Source organism: Desmodus rotundus, chromosome 2, assembly GCF_022682495.2.
Source record: "Desmodus rotundus isolate HL8 chromosome 2, HLdesRot8A.1, whole genome shotgun sequence".
NCBI classification, from domain to species: Eukaryota; Metazoa; Chordata; class Mammalia; order Chiroptera; family Phyllostomidae; genus Desmodus; species Desmodus rotundus.
In genome coordinates, this window is record NC_071388.1 from 153526258 (window position 1) to 153545996 (window position 19739).

General features: G+C 35.9%; 1 protein-coding gene across 1 annotated transcript in view; it reads left to right on the top strand.

Moving 5' to 3' along the window:
- The window catches only part of CSRNP3 (cysteine and serine rich nuclear protein 3), a 185192-nt gene that overhangs the window by 21305 nt on the left and 144148 nt on the right, over positions 1-19739 (top strand). The window contains exon 2 of the mRNA XM_045187352.2: positions 1086-1256. The gene's annotated coding sequence lies outside the window, so the exon portion shown is untranslated. The remainder of the gene's footprint in view (positions 1-1085; positions 1257-19739) is intronic.

Below are 19739 nucleotides of genomic sequence, written 5' to 3' on the forward strand. Positions count from 1 at the left end.
TCTCTTGTCCACCACGGATCATACTACTTACAACCTACTGTCTCCTTGGCTGTGAGACCATTTTTTGTTGTGCCTGTGCTATCATTTCCCTTAGGGTAGAGAAATCTTTCTTTATACCTTTGTTACAAATAACAGTAGATGAAAGAGAAAACTAAGATGACTGCACGATTATATTGCATCTGACACTCTTTCCTCATTGAGGTTACCTGCATTTGTAGGAATTCGTGTTTGCAACTGCTGATCTCCTTAATAGCTACTCTATATCTATGAATAAATTATTATTCTCAGAGATTTAATGACTCACCTAAACTGACATTAACAAATTTAAAAAAAATGCATCAGGCTACCTCTGACTGGCTTTCTCTGACTGGCTTTCCCTGACTGTGTTGATACCGAGAGTGAAGACGTAAATTGAATATTTTACCCAGGAAAATATTTAGGGACTGTGGTTTACCCTATATAAAATGTACTGAGCCAGCCTCCTTGACATAGGACTCAAGTATTCCCTATAGCTCTGCTCAGCTGACCGGTAACATGATGAGGCATCTAAATTCTGCAGGTATAGCCATTCCTAGCAACCAATCTGATTTTTGATGGACAAAGAGCCCCAGGAAAGTAGATGCCTTTGCACTGAGAAAAAAGAAATTCCAAGCAAGACAGACATGCCCTAATCAGTATGCTCTGGGTATGACAGCATGCAAGAGAGTGATCTGTTTTGTTCTGAACTCTGGCTCTGTCAAAGACAGTACACGGTCTACCAGAACAAATCAAATACATGTATTTGACTCCTGTTTCAATGTTTGAAAACACAGAAACATATTTCTTTATGCAACTCTCTGATTCCAAATTGTTAATTTTGACTTTTTCTTATGAAATGCTGTTGTCAGATGAGGATGCAAATAACAATCAAGGTGGAATTGTTTTCAGTGCTTTTAAACATCATGAAAAGTATAATTTCTGCATGGCTATGATAGTATGATAGATGTCATTCAAAAAATCACAGCTCCCCAAAGCAATTTGGAAACCTCGACCGTGCAGTCGGTGGTCAAATATTAAAATGCGCTGTTGCTCCTGTTCTGTTCCAGGTACATGTGACAGCGCTGCAGCTATGAGCGGAATTTTAAGGGGGAAGTGTGAAGAAGTTGACGGCTCCTCACTCTGTTCCTCTGCGCAGGAACCAGATGATGAAGTTTTTAGCTGCGACAGTGCTGACAGTGTTGATAGTGTCGATCTGTCCACCTCTGATCATTTCACCGGTGAGTGTCTGAAGCTGCGTTTCAGGTTGGGCTCCAGATGTGTTGTGTGGTCGATTCTTGGAGTTTCTGTATTTATCCACCGTGCTATACCTGCTCTAGAGTTTGAAATGTTCAGACTTATTTGCAAAACAGGATATCATCTTGGTTAATTATCACAGTAGTGTGCTTTTGTTCATCTCTATGGAGTGAGTATGAGAAGGAAAAACAAGTTCAATCAAAGGCAAGCAGGTAGAAATTGAAAATGATTTTTTCATATGTGTCTTCAACTTTCTGAAATAAATCCATTTTAAAAAACTCTAATCAAGTCCTTGGCTTGTGTGTCTCAGTGGATTGAGTGCCGGCCTGTGAACTCAAAAGTCACTGGTTCGATTCCTGGTCAGGACACGTGTTTGGGTTGCAGGCCAGTTCCTGGTTGGGTGTGTGCGAGAGACAACCAGTCAGTGTATCTCTCCCACACTGATGTTTCTTTCCCTTTCTTTCTCTCTCCCTTCCTCTGTCTCTAAAAATAAATAAATAAACTATTTTTAAAATCTAATCAATTGAGGTCTTTTGAACTTCTATACTGGCTAATGAGTTGTGGAATACTTGCAGTACTGAGTACAATAGATTTACTTCCTAGGTGATGTTTTGTTTTATTTTTTTTTCAAAGAATCGTGCACTGAAATCAAAGCCTTGAAATCCCTGAAATTCTATAGATGTTTAGACACTGGTAAACCTCAAACTCAAGGCCAGGTTCAGGCACTACAGTGACTGTAGCTTTCTACAGGTGTATACTAAACAGTTAATGTGAACATCATTTAACTTAGTGTGAAATGATCCGACTTAAAATTGCAGCTGTTTCAGTTATATTCCTGGTACACCTAAAGATTTGAAAGAGACAGATTTTTACCAACATCTCCACATCTACTCAACCCCAGGCATTAGGGGAAGAGGGATCTCCAAATTAATTTTAGAAGAGTTAACATCACACAAAGCAAAAATTAACAAGGTGAATAAAAGCCCCATCAAATCACCCATATCAGAGGATGGCTATAAGCTTTCTTTTGAAGCTGTGTCCCGTAAGTAAAGATAAAAATTATACAAGAGTTTTGTCCCTCCCCTCATAAAAGTTTTTTTTTCCCCTAGCATTATTTTTCAGCATTAGTGTCTGGGGATTTTTAACACACTGAAACAGACTTTTAAAATCCACATTAAAGTTGATACAGTATGTTTCTGACCCCTAAAATTCCACTTTTAACCCTCTTTTTCCCAACGCCTAAATTCAGAAATTTGCTTGGTATTCATGAATTCTCCCTCCTCACTGTTAGACATGTTTAGATTAAAAATAGTATAATTTATAAGAATATTTACCCTTTGTATTATTTAACTCTTGACTAAAGTAGAACTTATTTATATGAATTTGCAGAAAGCATAATAAAATGAGGAGGAAATAAAGGAGCACTTGGGAGAAAAGAGAAAACAATAGCTGTCAAGAACAAGAGTCTCTAGTTACGTAGCAAGGCCATTGGCGGTCAGTGTAGTATTTATGGGGGCATAAGCTTTGTTTGAGATGTAGCCTCGTCACCCCTTCCTCTAAGTGTCTGTAGCCTTGTGAGGGCCCACACCTTGCTGTCACCTGTGCTTAGAGAAGTACAGAGCACTGAATGGTACTTTGACTTTCTTCATTGAGTGAATAGATTAATTTTAGACAATTCTCTATTTTTACATTTTTATTGACAAATAAAAATTGTACATATTTAAGGTGTTCAAGATCATGTTTTGATGTATGAATGAATGCATTGTGATATGATTTCCACTATCAAGCTAATTAACACATCCATCACCTCATCACCTCACATGGTTAGTTGGCATTTTTTTTAATTTTGATTTTCTTTTTTTTTTTTGGTGGTGGTGGTGGTCGTGAGAACACTTGAAATCTATGCTCTTGGCAAATTTCAAGTGTAGAAGGCATTTTTTTATAATTTCCGACAATTTTTTAAAACTGGAGAGAATGAGCCCACTGTTATTATCCTTAGAAAAGCGACAGCATACATTTAAATTCAAGCTGCTCAGGAACTCTATTAAATGCGTTTTCTTTGTACCTTGAAGAGCTTTCCTTCTCCGAGCTCTGGAGCATTGCAGGAGCTGCCTAGTCTTTTTTATGTATTTTCCTGTAGCCACTCCTGAGCAACATCATCACCGAAGACCCTGCTTCTTTGAGACACGACCTCATCTAGTGCAGTGTGGCATTTTCCATGTGCCTGTGATTTTTTTTAACCTCCAGCGTGCTTACATCCTCTCAGTGTCTCTGCCTCTCCTAAAGTTACAAATTGACTCTCCTGGAAAAATCAATTGTAAGCCTTCTATGCAAGATGCCTATTGATTTCTACAGCTTGTGAGTTCACAGAGTACCTATAATGTTCCTATAAACACCATCAGGTCTTACGATTGTGGCTCTAGAGTCTTTCCAGATGAAAGTGATATTCTGGAAGTTTTAAAAAAATTATAGGTCAGGCGCTTGTAATAAGTACCCGAACAGTTCCCTGGAAGGGCAAAAGTTGGAATGGAGAGAGGTTTTATTTTGATAAAATGAACTATCTGATAACTGTTCTGACATCTGGTCATAACTTTTCTGTTTCATCACCATTGTGAGAGTCTGTGGAGGAAGAGACATCTGAATACAGAGGAGAAGATGGGCCTGCAAAGAAAACAGCTGCAGAGTTTGATTAGCTTTTTCCAGCACTGCTGTTAACGAACGTTTCTCTGTGAATTTCCAAGGGCTCTGAGGGAACCATTTGCTGACACTCCTCTGTGAGGAAAAGGAGACAGGCATCATTGAACAGCTTGTAATGGAATGTGTGACCAGATCCATGGTGCGGGATACTCAGGAGGGAGGGAGAGGAAGGAAGATAGATGAAAAAATGTGATCTAGGGGGATTTCTGTTACTTTGAGCTCTTCTTAGCCTGATCTCCAATATAAAACCTTATTAATTATTTTATAACGTTGGGCAAATTGAAAAAGGAAGCCCCTTTAATGAATGTTTTGAGAAGATCTAATGTTCTGTGTCTAACAAAGACAAACAACATTAAGGCATCAAACTCATTTTGAATTCAAAGAATGTTAGAACTAGTAGGGCCTTTGAGAAAATCTAGGCTGGTTCCCTTATTTTACAGATGTGGAGAGTGGGGTCCAGAGAGAGTAACTTGGCAGGAATCCCAATGTGAGCCAGCAGCAGAGGACTTCGCTGCAGATCCCCGTGGTCTCTGATGGTCTGTTGTACCACTGAGTGCTAAGTAGAGGGACCCAAGTCTTCAAGTGAAAGGCATGCCTCTGTATTTTGTGCCAGCTCCTCTGAGAGACAGAATAAATGAGTCCATCTGTTGGTAAAGGTCATTGGCACCTTATCTCCTTTTGCCTTTTCTTTTTCAGCTGGTTTCTGGTGAAAGTGCTAATATCTCCTGGATGTAATATAGTGCTAGTGATGAGTTTATGAATAAATTCAATGAGCTAAAGCAATAGTGGCCAGAGAATTTAATTGAGTGTGAATAAACAATTTGCCTTCCCCTCTCCGTAAGGGACAGGGCAGACTGTTGAGGCTGTCCTTGTACGTCACTGACATTGACGGAGATATCTTGCAGCAAACATGTTGTTTTACATTTACATGAAGGAAATTGGTTTGTCTTGGTGACATAATGCTGCTTGTGTAATGTGAAAATGTTACAATGAAGAAAAGGTGAGATGAAGTATGCAGCATACTTCTTTAATAGAAGCTGACACATAGGGTTATTTCATTTACTTTAAAAGTAAAATCTTTTGTACATTCCACTTTTGCCAGAGGGGTGAATGGGCATTCTGGACTCCCTAGAAAAAAAAAGATAATGCTATCTTCCCCTTCTCTGAACTCCAGGTCCCTACTTTACTTGTTCAATAATTCAAGTCCTCAGAAATCCACTTACCTTGCATTTCGATTAGAGTCACTTAGTCACAGCTTCTGATTGAATGAAGTAATTATATTCCATTTGCTGGCTAGGTACAGAATTGGCTTTTATATTTGCTTATTTGTTTTAAGCTCTTGAAAGCATAAATTTGGCTTTAGACTTAAAAGCCAAATTGGATCAAATTTCAGATAAAATTTTATATGTCAATATCATAGTGAATCTAGAAAAACCTTTTCTCACTTGTGGATTTAACTCTCAGTTAGCTTCATAAAACACTAAATATAGAAGTAGACTTGGTGGCGTTAATGGTATTGGTTCTCACGTCATTCAAGGAATAAGCATGCATTCTCGTGAGATCCGAAATACATCACAGAAAACCTTCCACTTTCTCACATCTATTATTTACTCAGGATGTTCATGGGTGGAATTGATGTTGTAGTTAGTTTCACAAAGAGCACAAGAATTAAAGTTGCTATTAAATATTAAAAATATCATCTTTACATCAGTTACCAGAATGTTTTCATCTGACAGTGTGATTTGTTTACAAATATTACTTAGAGTATTTGCATTTTATAAACCTCTCTGTAAGAATCACATTTTTATTTTGGGGTCATCTAGGAGTGGTCATGGCAGTAAATAAATGATTGCCCAACTGCAAAATGCCATGAGTGGAAAAGGGACCCAAATGAATTTAGATAATTGCAATTCTACCAAACACTTTCAAAGTACCATATCTTTTGGCTTCAGTTTGAATACCAGAGATTGGTTGGCTTTATACTTGTTTATGGTGGTGATGATGAAATCATAACGCCTGAAGCAAATGTCTTTGTGTTTCTGAAAAGATTTTAAAATTTATCATGCAGATCAGGCAATCTGATGCTTTCTGACAGTTCAAGGGAAGGATATTTGTGAGCATGTGAATGCAGAAAAGAATGAAACCTGGCCCCGCTTAAAAAAAAAAAAAGGAAAGGAAAAGAAAAGCAGAGAAAGGAGTCAGTTGGTGCTATTTCTGAATTGGCTGCAATATCTAACCATCTACATGTTTGTACTCTGAAACTATTACTTCTTTTTTGCCTGAGAAACTTGGGAATAAACTGGGAATGTTTTAGGGCCATGGAATGATTGTACCATATGTTTTATATGTTCAGTTATAGTGATGATCTGGTATGAATTAGAATAATTAAATGTCTCAAATTTACTGAGTTCCACTGAGATTTGGGTTAACGTTAGAAGCATAGTTTTTAAATGAAAAGAGAGCAATTGTAATAAATATAACAAAGAGAAATATTTGATTTTCCATGAAAATCCAACATGTAAATACTAAAAAGTCACTTTCTTCCATTTATATTTAATTTTCAGGTAGAAAAGATTTTCAGTGAATGAAATTTGAAATGGACACTCAGTTTATTGCATTTGGTTTTATCTTACCTCACAAATACAATAATGAAGCAGTAATAAAGATTGATTTATGTAATTTATAATTATAGGAATGTGTATGAAATATTATGAAACTTGTTTTATATAATGGATTGTTAAATCATTTCAAAATCCCTAACAGATATGGGCAGTGGTCTAAATAAGCATGACTACCCTCCCCTCCAAAAAATACCCCCTACTCTTTGAAAACAATTTCCAACGTGCTGTGAAAACTGGTGAAGACTGCTATCCAGAGTGCTAAAAACTGGATACTTCTGACTAAAACACAGTAGTGGGTCCCGTTAATTGTGACATTGTGGAGACCTGAAATGAATGGGATGCTGTATGTGGTTACTCCATGATTGGATGATAATGTTAATGGAAATACTGTAACATGAAAATGTACATATTTTAGTTTTAAATCATATTAATAAAATTGCTTTTAAGTATTCACAATAAAGAATACTTAATATAGTTCACCTTTAATACCTGTAACTTCTACATTATACTCTAAATATTTTTTATTTTAAAGATTTTATTTATTTCTTTTTAGAGAGGGAAAGGGAGGGAGAAAGGGAGAGAGGCAATCAGTGTGTGGTTGCCTCTCACACGCCCCCAACTGGGGACCTGGCCCACATCTGAGACATGTGCCCTGACTGGGAATCCAACCAGTGACCTTTCAGTTTGCAGGCCTGCGCTCAATGTACTGAGCCACACCGGCCAGGGCCATTATACTCTAAATCTTAACAATGACAGGGTTAGGAGTGTTGAATTCTATTTTAGAGGATATGGGTTTGGAAGAAACACCAACTATTAATTTTAAACATAGTTGATTTTACTAGCATAGACTGTGCTATTTCATAATTTTCCCAAAGATGTCATTCATTATCTTGCTGTGTCGTATCTGACTTTTACTCTGTTTTCTGTTTCTATGACACGGTCATGTTGGCTTGGAAACAGTAGTATATAATATATGTATACATTTTTATCTGAAATTTGTACTGCTCTCTCCAAGCCAAAATGATGGTATTATAATAGATAATATAATATATGTACAGATAAACACATTTTAAGGGTGTTATACTGCCAGAACAATTGATCATTAGGCTCACAATTATGGTGATCACAAATTAGTACTAAAATTAAATGTTACACTAAGATCATGGCTACATAAGACACACATGTCACACATTATGCCTAGATTTTTAAAACATGAATAAAGTTGGAGAGACAAAAAATATTCCTAGAAAGTAAACTTGAACAAATAATTAATGGACATTAATAAAGCATCTATATTTTAAAAATTACCCCAATATGAGATGAGCAATAATTTTGATGAAAAATTAAAGAATAACTAGAATCCAAATATGATAAACAGAGCCGAAATAAACATTGTTATTTTCAACAGAATAGCTCTTACATTTTTAGCATTCACTTGTAAAACGAGTGAATTCTAGGATTCCATTCCTAGAATATGGAAATGGTTGAAATTCATAATTACAATTACTTTAAACTTCTTGATGGCAAGGGCTCTGTACTGTATTTCCCCCACATTGCTTAATGGTAATAATCATAACAGCAAGCCTTATTATATGCAATACTTTCGTCATTTGCCAAGCATTTTGCTAGATGCTTTAAACAAATTATTTCATTTGATTCTCACATTAGCTACTAAATAAGGTTATTTTGATTGGCGTGTTCATGACTTTTTTCCAGAAATGAAATGACTTAATTAATCAAATGATTTTTGTCATCTTAGAAATGACATGAGTGAAATGAAATAGACTAATTGCATAGAAATTAATTAAGATGGTTGGATACGGCTAGGGTCTTCTTCAATAGGTGCAGACCCAGGGAAATGTCTTCATGTAAGGAAGTTCCCAACTTAACCATATAATATTGCCAGTGTAAATACAACCACTTTTAAATTCCTTACATGTTTTACCAACCTTTACATCTATTATGTTAAAATTTAATATTCTAAGATTAGAACACTGAGATATTTTGGCTTTATTTTATTTTTTTTCCAGATATTTACTAGTTCTCTTTTTTTTCTTTTCTTTTTTTCTTTTTTAAATGTATTTATTGATTATGCTATTATAGTTGTCCCATTTCCCCTCCCTCACTCCACTCCATCCTGCCCACCCCCTCCCTCCCACATTCCCCCACTATAGTTCATGTCCATGGGTCATACTTATAAGTTCTTTGGCTTCTACATTTCCTACACTATTCTTACCCTCCCCCTGTCTATTTTCCACCTGTCATTTATGCTACTTATTCTCTGGACCTTTCCCCCCCTCTCCCCCTCCCACTCCCCTGTTGATAACCCTCCATGTGAGCTCCATTTCTGTGGTTCCATTCCTGTTCTAGTTGTTTGCTTAGTTTGCTTTTGTTTTTGTTTTAGGTGTGGTTGTTAATAACTGTGAGTTTGCTGTCATTCTTACTGTTCATATTTTTTATCTTCTTTTTCTTAGATAAGTTCCTTTAACATTTCATATAATAAGGGCTTGGTGATGATGAACTCCTTTAACTTGACCTTATCTGAGAAGCACTTTATCTTCCCTTCCATTCTAAATGATAGCTTTGTTGGATAGAGCAATCTTGGATGTAGGTCCTTGCCTTTCATGACTTGGAATACTTCTTGCCAGTCCCTTCTTGCCTGTAAGGTCTCTTTTGAGAAATCAGCTGACAGTCTTATGGGAACTCCTTTGTAGGTAACTGTGTCCTTTTCTCTTACTGCTTCTAAGATTCTCTCCTTCTGTTTAATCTTGGGTAATGTAATGATGATGTGCCTTGGTGTGTTCCTCCTTGGGTCCAGCTTCTTTGGGACTCTCTGAGCTTCCTGGACTTCCTGGAAGTCTATTTCCTTTATTTATTACTTTAAAAAGCTAAAGGTATCAAAAATTTTAAGTAAAAGGATGACTGTTTTGCAATATATTTTCTTATGATAAAAATACTCTATGAAAACCCATATAATGTATTAATATGCGGCCAATAAAAAGTTGAACAGATGTATCTGTTGTCATAAAAATATATTCATGTTAATAAAGTTTGCAAAATTGCATTAGTTTCATCCTGTTTGTAAAATCTTACATATGAGGTGTAAATTTGATAAGATCCACAAGTAAAAAAGAGAAATGTTTTCTATAGAAATATGGATAACAACAGAAATTTCCCATGCATGGTGAAATTGTGAGGAACTTTTGTTATCTATATGCTTTAAATATTTCACAATATTTGTGTTCCCAATTTGTTTTCATATGTTTTAGCCTAAAATGATTTACTATGTTCATTCATTATAATAGCTTTCTAGAATGTTTCACTAATATAATTTCTGCTGTCATGACCTGTTTGTAAATAAATCTCAGAATAAATCCCTAAAGATGGAAATCATAGTTCAAAAGTGTCTTTTTATTGTTTTTTTCCCATTACCATTTATCCTCTATATCCCCTTAATTGCCCTCTAGAAAGCTTGACCAATTTATATGCCCATGGCTAGTAATTGAGTGCCTATTTCTCCAGCATCTTGCCCAAATAGCTGTTCTCATTCTCTCTCTCTCTCTCCCCCTCTCTCTCTCTTTCTCTCTCTGTTGTGAGTTGGCCAATTTGATGGATGAAAACTAATATTCTACGGGCATTTTAACTTGAATTTTTCTAAATAGTGAGAAGCTAATTATATATATTTATTCACTTGCTTTTTCTGTGTATAAATGGTCTATTTTTGTGTGTATAAATGTTTTTTATTAGATGATTTCTCTTTCATTGCTTTATAATATTAAGAGTTATTTGATTAATGCATATGCAATCATATATTGCCTGTTTTTTATTTGTCATGTAAATCTTTCTATGTTTGCCATAAATACATGTTTATGTGGTCAAATATATGTGATGATTTGGCCATTAGGTAATGCTTTGGCAGGCCTCTTGCCCCCAAATGTTATTACACACAAGTGATCTCTTCTAGAACTAAAATTTTATAATCTTCTAGCCATAAAATTTTATTATGTATTTAAATCTTTAGACCATTTCAAAATTATGTTGGCATATTGTGTGAAATAAGATTATTTTCCAAGTCTGCTAAAATCACGTATTGAATATAATGTTTTCTACTGATTTGAAATTCTATTCTTAATCTTAAACTAATTCTTACATACCCTAAGATCAATGTCTGGTTTGCTTTCTATGTCACAATCTGGATGATGATTCTTAACCTAATGACAGTGTTATATTATGAGTCAGCAGTAAGTTTTATTATCTCACCCAGGAGTTTCCATTTTCCTAAGCCACTACTCCAAATAAAATCCACTCCCACACTCTCTGAGTTATCCTCACATGATTATTTGAATTTTAAAAGAATATTGTCAAGTTTCTAAACTAACCATTGCCATTGGAATTATATTTAATTTAGAGTTTAATTTGGGCTACAAGGCAGGTTTGATATCTTTAGCATACGATCTTTCCATTCCAGGTATGACAGATACCTTTCTATATTTAACTGATACTGTACCCACATTGATATTTGTGCTTTGCTTTTTCCAGTTCATTTTTCATCCTGAGTCCCTAAGTTTTAAAAAATATTTTAAAATATTTTGTGCCTATTATGAATAAGGTTTTTTAATGTGTGTTCTAGCAGATTATGTTTGGTACTGGAGAAGGCAGTGTTTTTTATTTCTTTTAATGGAAATGCTTCCTTTAGTTTGGCTGTAGGATATCCCTTATCCTGCTTAAGGAGGTATCCTTCCATTGGGAGTTTTGAATTGATAATAAATATGAAGTTTTCATTAGTACATATCAAAATAGTCCCATTTTTCTTTGACTTGTTATATGATAAACTGAAACAATTTTCCTAATATAAAATTATTATTGCCTTTGACTCTATTTCTAAGTGATTTATTTAATCTCACATGAGGATTAAACTTAGTCTGCAATATGTATGCATTAAGAAACCCTTAAAATGTTCAATAATATTTTAAAATTTATTTAAAAATATGCTTCATTAAGAAATAATGAATCTGGAGCCATCACTCACCCTGATTTTGAACTATAACAAAGCTATAGCAATTTTGGCATTAAAAAAGACACATTGATCAATGGAACAGAATAGGCATCCCCAAAATATACCAATGCGTGTATGGTCAACTAATATTTTATAAGGGAGACAAAAATACTCAGTGGAGAAAGAAGAAAGTCCTTTTAATAAATTGTATAGGAAAACTGGATAATCACAAGCAAAAATATAAAACTGGACACCTGTCTTACAACATTCACAACAATTAACTTGAAATGGACTAATGACTTAAATGTAATACCTGAGACTGTAATGCTTTTACAAGAAAAAATAGGGGAAAATCTCCTTGATGTCCTTATTGGCAACAGTTTTTGGATATGACATTAAAAATACAAGCAACAATAGCAAAAAAAAAAAAGTACATCAAACTAAAAAGCTTCTGCACAGCAGACAAGACCATTCACAAAATGAAGAGACAGCCTACAGAATGGAGAAAATATTTGCAAACCATATATCTGATAAGGGGTTAATATCCAAAATACAATAGGACCACGTGCAACTCTATACTAAATAATCAGTAAGAAAAGGGGCAAAGGACCTAAACAAAATTTTTTCAAAGAAAATATACAAAGAGTTGATGAGTACATAACACGATGCTCAACATCATTACTCCATCACCAGAGAAATGCAAATCAACCCCTATGAGACATCAGCTCACACCTGTGAAAATGGCTGTTATCAAAAGATGAAATGAATGTTGGTGAATATGTAGAGAAAAAGAAATATTTTAAAGATATCGCTTGATGTGAAAGAAGGAGGAGCTAGAAACATTAGTGTTCAGCACAAATAAATGCAGTGTTGATCAGGCCTCCTTTAGCATTTTTTTCCAAATGGTCGAAAGATAATTATCTATATTATTACAAACAAAAACAAAGTCTCTCCTTGATTGTTAAGGTAGAATAAAGGAGGATAAAATTGCTCTGTTTACCATTCCACATACTGTAGCTGCAGCTTAACTTTAAATACATTTTTTGTTTCTTCGTGGCCAGTTGTTATTTGATAGCCTCCATCTGGCATTGATCTGCATTCTTTTTGTAGTCTGATTACTAGGCATGAATCAAGGAAATCAGCTGGCTCCTCTATCTTTAAAGACTGGCAGAAATTACCTTTTTTTATATTTTATAATTTAAATTTCCTTTTTAAGATAAAAGAGTATGTACATTTGTATGATACATTTCTGTGAATTATACACTTGAAACCTATATGATCTTATTAAATAATGTCATCCCAATACATTTAAGTCTATTTTATTGATTATGCTATTATAGTTGTCCTATTTTTTCTCCCCTCTATTCCCCTCTGTCCTGTATCCACCCACCAGCATTCCCCCCTTAGTTCATGTCCATGGGTTGTAGATGTAAGTTCTTTGGCTTCTCCATTTCCTATACTACTGTTAACCTTCCCTCTGTCCATTTTGTACCTACCATTTTTGTGTATTATTCCCTGTACCTTTTCCCTCATTCTACCCTTTCCCCCTTCCTGCTGATAACTCTCCATGTGATCTCCATTTCTGTGATTCTGTTACTGTTCTAGTTGTTTGCTTAGTTTGGGTTTTTATTGTTTTTTTTTTTTTTTTTTAGGTTCAGTTGTTGATAGTTGTAAGTTTGTTGTCATTTTACTGTTTATATTTTTGATCATCTTATTTTTCTTAGATAAGTCCCTCTAACATTTCATATACTAAGGGCTTGGTGATGATGAACTCCTTTAACTTGACCTTACCTGGGAAGCACTTAATCTGCCCTTCCATTCTAAATGATAGCTTTGCTGGATAGAGTAATCTTGGATGTAGGTCCTTGCCTTTCATGACTTGCAATACTTCTTTCCAGCCCCGTCATGTCTGCAAGGTTTCTTTTGAGAAATCAGTTGATACTCATGGAAAATCCTTTGTAGGTAACTGTCTCCTTTTCTCTTGCTGCTTTTATGATTCTCTCCTTCTCTTTAATCTTGGATAATATAATTATGATGTGTCTTGGTGTGTGCTTCCTTGGGTCCAACTTCTTTGGGACTCTCTGAGCTTCCTGGACTTCCTAGAAGTCTATTTCCTTTGCCAGATTGGGGAAGTTCTCCTTCATTATTTTTCCAAATAAGTTTACAATTTCTTGCTTTTCCTCTTCTCCTTATGGCACCCCTATGATTAGGATGATAGAACCTTTAACGTTGTCCTGGAGGTTCCTAAGCCTCAATATATTTAATTTAAAAAAAAGAAAAAAGAGCGAATTCATTGAGTATTATGGTCAACTAAGACCTGTCAACGTAACCACCTTCACTTAATTTCTTTTACTGGTAACACATGACTGTATCCATTCTTTCATTTATTCTACTGATAATACTTGGCATTTCTCCTAGCACTTTTTAAAAATATTCAGTTAATGATCATGGTTATATTAGTCAAGATAATTTATTGCAAGTGAAAAATCCCTATACAATCTAGCTCAAAGAAAGAAAGAGAGATCTTAGTACATGTAACTGAGAAAGACAGGGGTGAGGTCATATCAGGCAAAAACGGATCTGGGGTTCAAATGACAACTTCAACACTCTCCCCTCCTCCCCAACACTTGGCTCTGCCCTCACAATGGGACACCCTCATTTACTCCTACTACCTGTGTGGTTATGGCTTTCCCTAATGACCTGTTGAAAATATCTTACTCCAGGTAGACATATATATCTCCTAGCACTCTGTTTTTGAAGCCAAGGAGCAGACACTTCCATCCCTGGATCCAACAGTTTACATGGTGAAATATCTCTTGCCTTTGTGAAAGAGTGTCTTAATGTGTCAACTGTGTGCCCACTTGTGTTCAGATCCAGTCTCTGCCCTTTCTTTGAAAACTGCATTTCCTGACTGCCTTGTCTATTGAATTCCATATGGATTCAGCCAGTAAGAGGCACCACTAGGACAGTGGAGGTCAGGATGAAAAAGATAAACCAGAATATTCCAACCCCTTCATCCATGACTCAGGTGGTATTTCAGGTGACCACTGCACCTTCTCCATGGTTCCAGCCCTTGCTCTAACAACCCTGCTTTTGTGGCCCCAAGCCCCATGGAGCAACTTCCTTGGAGATCTGGTTCCCACCAGGGAGCCCCAGGTCTTGAGCTCTGGTGACATCACTCCTTCCTTTGTGCCTCCAGCTAGAAGGGTGTCAACATCTTCCTATGTGGCTAAGCTATGAGGTCCTTTGTTTTCTGTTTTGTTTGGCATCTCAGCCCTTATGAAACCCTAATAATTAGTTCCTTGTATGAAATTTATTCATTGGACTACCACCCAGCAATGCCTCTGTTTTCTGAACTGAGCCCTGACTCATAATCCTCTGAACCAATCACAGTGACCAAGGGATGAGGCTCTTCAATTGGCTAGATCTCATTCATTTACCCATTCTTGTAATAAAAAATTTAAAAAAAGATGTAGAGTGTGTTACCAGAAAAAATGGGAAAAAGAAAAACATTGAGTGACCCATAGTACACATTACAATTCATTTTAATCCTGTAGTTAATAAACATGAAGATCCAAATTTTAAAAAATTTAAAATAACACTGCATAAAAATTCATAAGTAATAATGAAATATCTCAAGGTAATTGCCTTTAAAATTTATAAATATCCTATCATATTCTGTACTTTTTTATGGTTAATAAAGAGAGCTAGTACATTTGAGATCTGCTGTGAGTCACATGTAAATGCCATACTTGTCTCTCCTGCAAAATACAAAACCAGAGTTCACATGCCCCTTTAACAGATGAAGAAACTGAGGTGAAGTAATTTGCCCAAAGTCACAGAGGTAAGAAGGAGAAAAAACAGGAGAATGATGTCAGACTGTGTTTTTTGGTAGTCTGGAGACCAAGCACTTACTACGTTATCATACCACTAATATTTCTCTCTTGCACTGCATTGAAGCTGCATTTCTTTACTCATATTTTTAAACATCTACAATCAGGGTTCATCCAGTGTTCACCTTACGGTAAAATCACTTGATTAAAAGTCATTTGTTATAAAGTCTATATCCAGATAGACTTCTATAATGAAATTCTATCATATAGCATTCAGAATGGATCCTCTTTCCTTTATCCACGCTTTGTACTTAACATTGGCACCGTGTGCTCCATGGTGTTAAAAGCAGACCAATTTGGGGACAGATTAATTACATGAGTATATGGACCCCATTTCTATCTTCCACAACATGCAGTGCTTCTGAAATATGAAGAAAGCATGGAAACACTTGTTAAATGCTAGGTCCTGGGCACTTCACAAGGGAATATTTGTGAGTCTTACCTCTTATTGTAGCAGAAGAGATAAAGACATAGTCTTACATTACAGAAAGTCTGATTTGTTCCTCTTTTCCTTTGTAAAGATGAAAGTTTTCAGGACAACTCCAGCAACCATAAGACTTTATTTGGGCATTTCTACCCTGCAGGACAGTAACTGGTTTTCAAGAGGAAAAATGCCCCTCATCATAACAATTAAGGTACATACTACAGGCTGCTTCATTAAAAGTTGAGGAAACAGCCCTGACTGGTGTAGCTCAGTGGGTCGGGCGTTGTTCTGCAAACCAAATGGTAACTGGTTCATTTCCCAATCAGGGCACATGTCTGGGTTGTGGGTGGGGGCGTGGGTTGGGGGCCTGTGAGAGGCGACCAATCAATGTTTCTCTTGCACATTGATGTTTCTCTTCCTCTTTCTCTCCCTTCCTTCCTCTCTTTCTAAAAATAAATAAATAAACTCTTTTAAAAGTTGAGGGAACAAATGTTGTAAAGATCTTTTATTCCTCTCAGTGGATACTGCTTTTTCTTTTTTTAGGTTTGATTTCTATTTTCTGCCACCGAACATAAAAGTACACTGACTAACCCGGTCTGCAATCTAGCTGTGTTCCTAGGACCATCTGTAAGGGTTTGTGCATTTCCTGGGAGTCTGATCAATTCTAACAGCAATTCTCTATTTTCTCTGTGAGATTAAGGAGGCCTGTGATCAATTTTACATTTAAAAGTTAGTTTCTGTCTGAAAAATAATTCTGGACCCAGTGTCCAAAAACCCCATCCTGGGCTTCAAAATTGATTTCCCTGAATAATTCTCTTTCATATAGAAACACATGAATTTTTATGTAAAGTCATAAATATCCTATCACAGAATTTGTTTAATGTTCCTTCTCTCTCTTCCTCTCTTTTTTCCTTTTCTTTTTTTTTTGGTTTTGCTTAGCTTTTCCCTCTTTTTTTCCCATTGTTCTTCATCCACATCTCTTGCTCTAATAGGGTACTCTTATTGGCCTAGTTTGGGTCCCTTTACATTTTTTTAATATCATATAATCACAAACATATATACATATTCACACAAAATTTTTTATCAACAATTGATTGTATACACTTTTCAATGTAATGTTTTTAGTTGAACAATACTTGATGAAAATTACCCACGTTATTTGTTACAGCTCTGTTTTATTCTTTTCAATGGCTGCACAATATTTCAAGGTATGGACGAATCACATTTTAATCATTCTTTCCCCTGTGAATGTTCATTTGTTTCAGCTTGGTTTTTATGATACTATGAACAAGGATGCAATACAGGTTCCTTTGAAAATGTCCTTACATACTGGTGCTTTACTTTGTGTGGGGTAGATTTCTTAGGGTGGGAGAATTTATATTGGCATATTGCTTTTTCAAAAAGGCAGGAAAATTTATACTCCTACCAGATTTGGGTACGATTTCACTTTTTCCCGTAAGTTCCAAGCAATAGGTATTTGCACATACTCATTCAACAAGATAAAATCTCTGCCCTCGTGATGCTTATGTCAGTAGCCGAGAAGAAAAACAAACCTTGGCTGGGTAGCTCAGCTGTTTAGTTGGTTGGAGCGTCATCCCATTGTGGGCTCAATCAATGTTCAGGATGCAAAACTAGGTTGTGGGTTCGATCTCCAGTTGGGGTATGTCTGGAAGGCCATAAATTGATATTTTTCATTTATATCTATGTTTCTCTCTCTCTCTACCAAAAAAGTCAATAAATATATCTTTGGGTGAGGATTAAAAAATAATAAAAAAAGCAAATATGTAAATAATATGATGTCATAAATAGTCATGGATGTACTGTGAAGAAAAATAAAGCAGTGTTAGGATATAGAAGTAGGGATGCCTATTTTATTTTATTATTATTGTTTTTAATTGATTTTATAGTGATAGAGGAAGGAAGAGAGAAAGAAACTGATTTGTTGTTCTATTTATTTGTGCAGTGATTGGTGTTTCTTGTACATTCCCTGAATGGGGATCAACCCTGCAACCTGGGCGTATCAGGACAGTGCTCTGACCAGCTGAGCTACCCGCCCAAGCTGGGGTTGCCTATTTTAAATAAGATGGCCACAAGAGGCCCCTTCGAGGCGATGCTGTTTTTTGATTTTGGGTTTTTTTTTCCCCTGGGCAGTTCTATGGCACTTTTAATCAGAACAGGGAGATGCCATTTTGATAAAGACTTGGTGAAGTGAGGGAGTGTGCCATGCAGTATCTAGAGTGGAAGGAGGTCTCTAGAAAGAAGAGCAAATATGAGATGTCAGCGAGGAGCTTGACACTAGAAATAGGAAAGGAGACAAAGTTAGAGTCGATTGTCCGGCAGCAGAAGTGAGACATGTGGGACTTGAGAAATGGTCAGAGTCAGGATACAGCCTTAAGGTAGAGCTGACAGAAGGCGCTTGCTGTTTGGATGTAGGGTGTAAGAGAAAGACATAAACATAAATAATTCATAGGCTTTTAAGACTAAATTTCTATTTTACAAGAATTTTAGATTAATGGAAAAGTTGAGAAAATATCACAGAGTAAATTCCCATAGAACCTTCCCCCCAAATTAACATCTCACATAACCATCGTACCCTTGCCCAAACAAAGAATTTGACATTGGCACATAGTACTACTATTAACTGAACCACCGACTTCAGATTTTATAGTTTATCCCCAGACAGATTTTTCTATCCTAAGACCTCCTTAAGGATTTCAGGTCAGATTTAGTCGTGTGTACTTAGTTCCGTCGATCTGTGGCAGTCTCTGTTCTTTCTTTTCATTACCACAACGGTTTTTGAAAAGCATAGTTAGAATGTCCCTCAAATTTATTTAGACTTGAGTTATGGATCTGAAGGAGGAATTCCACAGAAGTGAAGGGTTCTTTTGTATCAAGTCGCATCAGGGAGTAGATGATACGAGTATGAGCATGATGTATATCACTGGTGATAATGTTAGTCATTTAATTTAGATGATACCTTCCAGGCTTCTCCACTGTATCATTGCTGTTTTCCTTTTTCCACAATTTATTCTTTGGAAGGAACTTACTAAATACAGGTCACATTTAAGGTGGGGGTTGGGGATCAAGCCCCATTTCTTAAGGTGGGAAGAGTATCTACATATATGCATTATTTGGAAGTCTTTCGTAAGGAAGCTTTGTTGTTTATCTCCTATTTATTTATTTATTCAGTCATTTATTTATATCAGTGTAGACTCATGAATATTTATTTTGATTCTTTGGGTTATGATTTAATACTGTCATTAATTTTTAGTGCTTAAGTTGTAGCAATTTTGACCATTAAGAGTATTTTCAGGTCAGCTCTTGTGTCCTTTTGACATGCCAATGCCTATCTTTTTTTCCTTTCCCTTACTTTCCATCACTGCAAGATACTACAGGTTCATCTTGCACCTATCCTGCTGCAATGCTAGAATAAGCAATCTCTCAAGGAGCTAGGTTTTTAATATGAGTCCCTGAGTGATGCCATTTACTAAAATGGAAAAGACTGCGGTAGAAGGAGAAGTCTAGAATATGTTGTTTCCTCCCTCCTTTCCACCTTCCCTCCCTTCCTTCCATCCTTTTATTTTATTATTGTTTTGTTTCGATGTGTTCAGTGTGTAAAGCTGATTAGTCATTCAAATGGTTCTGTAAAGCATGTAGTGATGATAAGACTCTAAAGCTCAGAGAAGAAGTTAAGACTAGAGATCTAAATTTGTGACATAAATAAATGGTGCTATTTAAAGACATAAGATCTGCTTTGCTAAGAAAGAGTCAGATAGAGAAGTCCACTAAAGTATTCAGAGGTCAGTAAGAATAGAAGAATTGAGGTAAGAAAATTG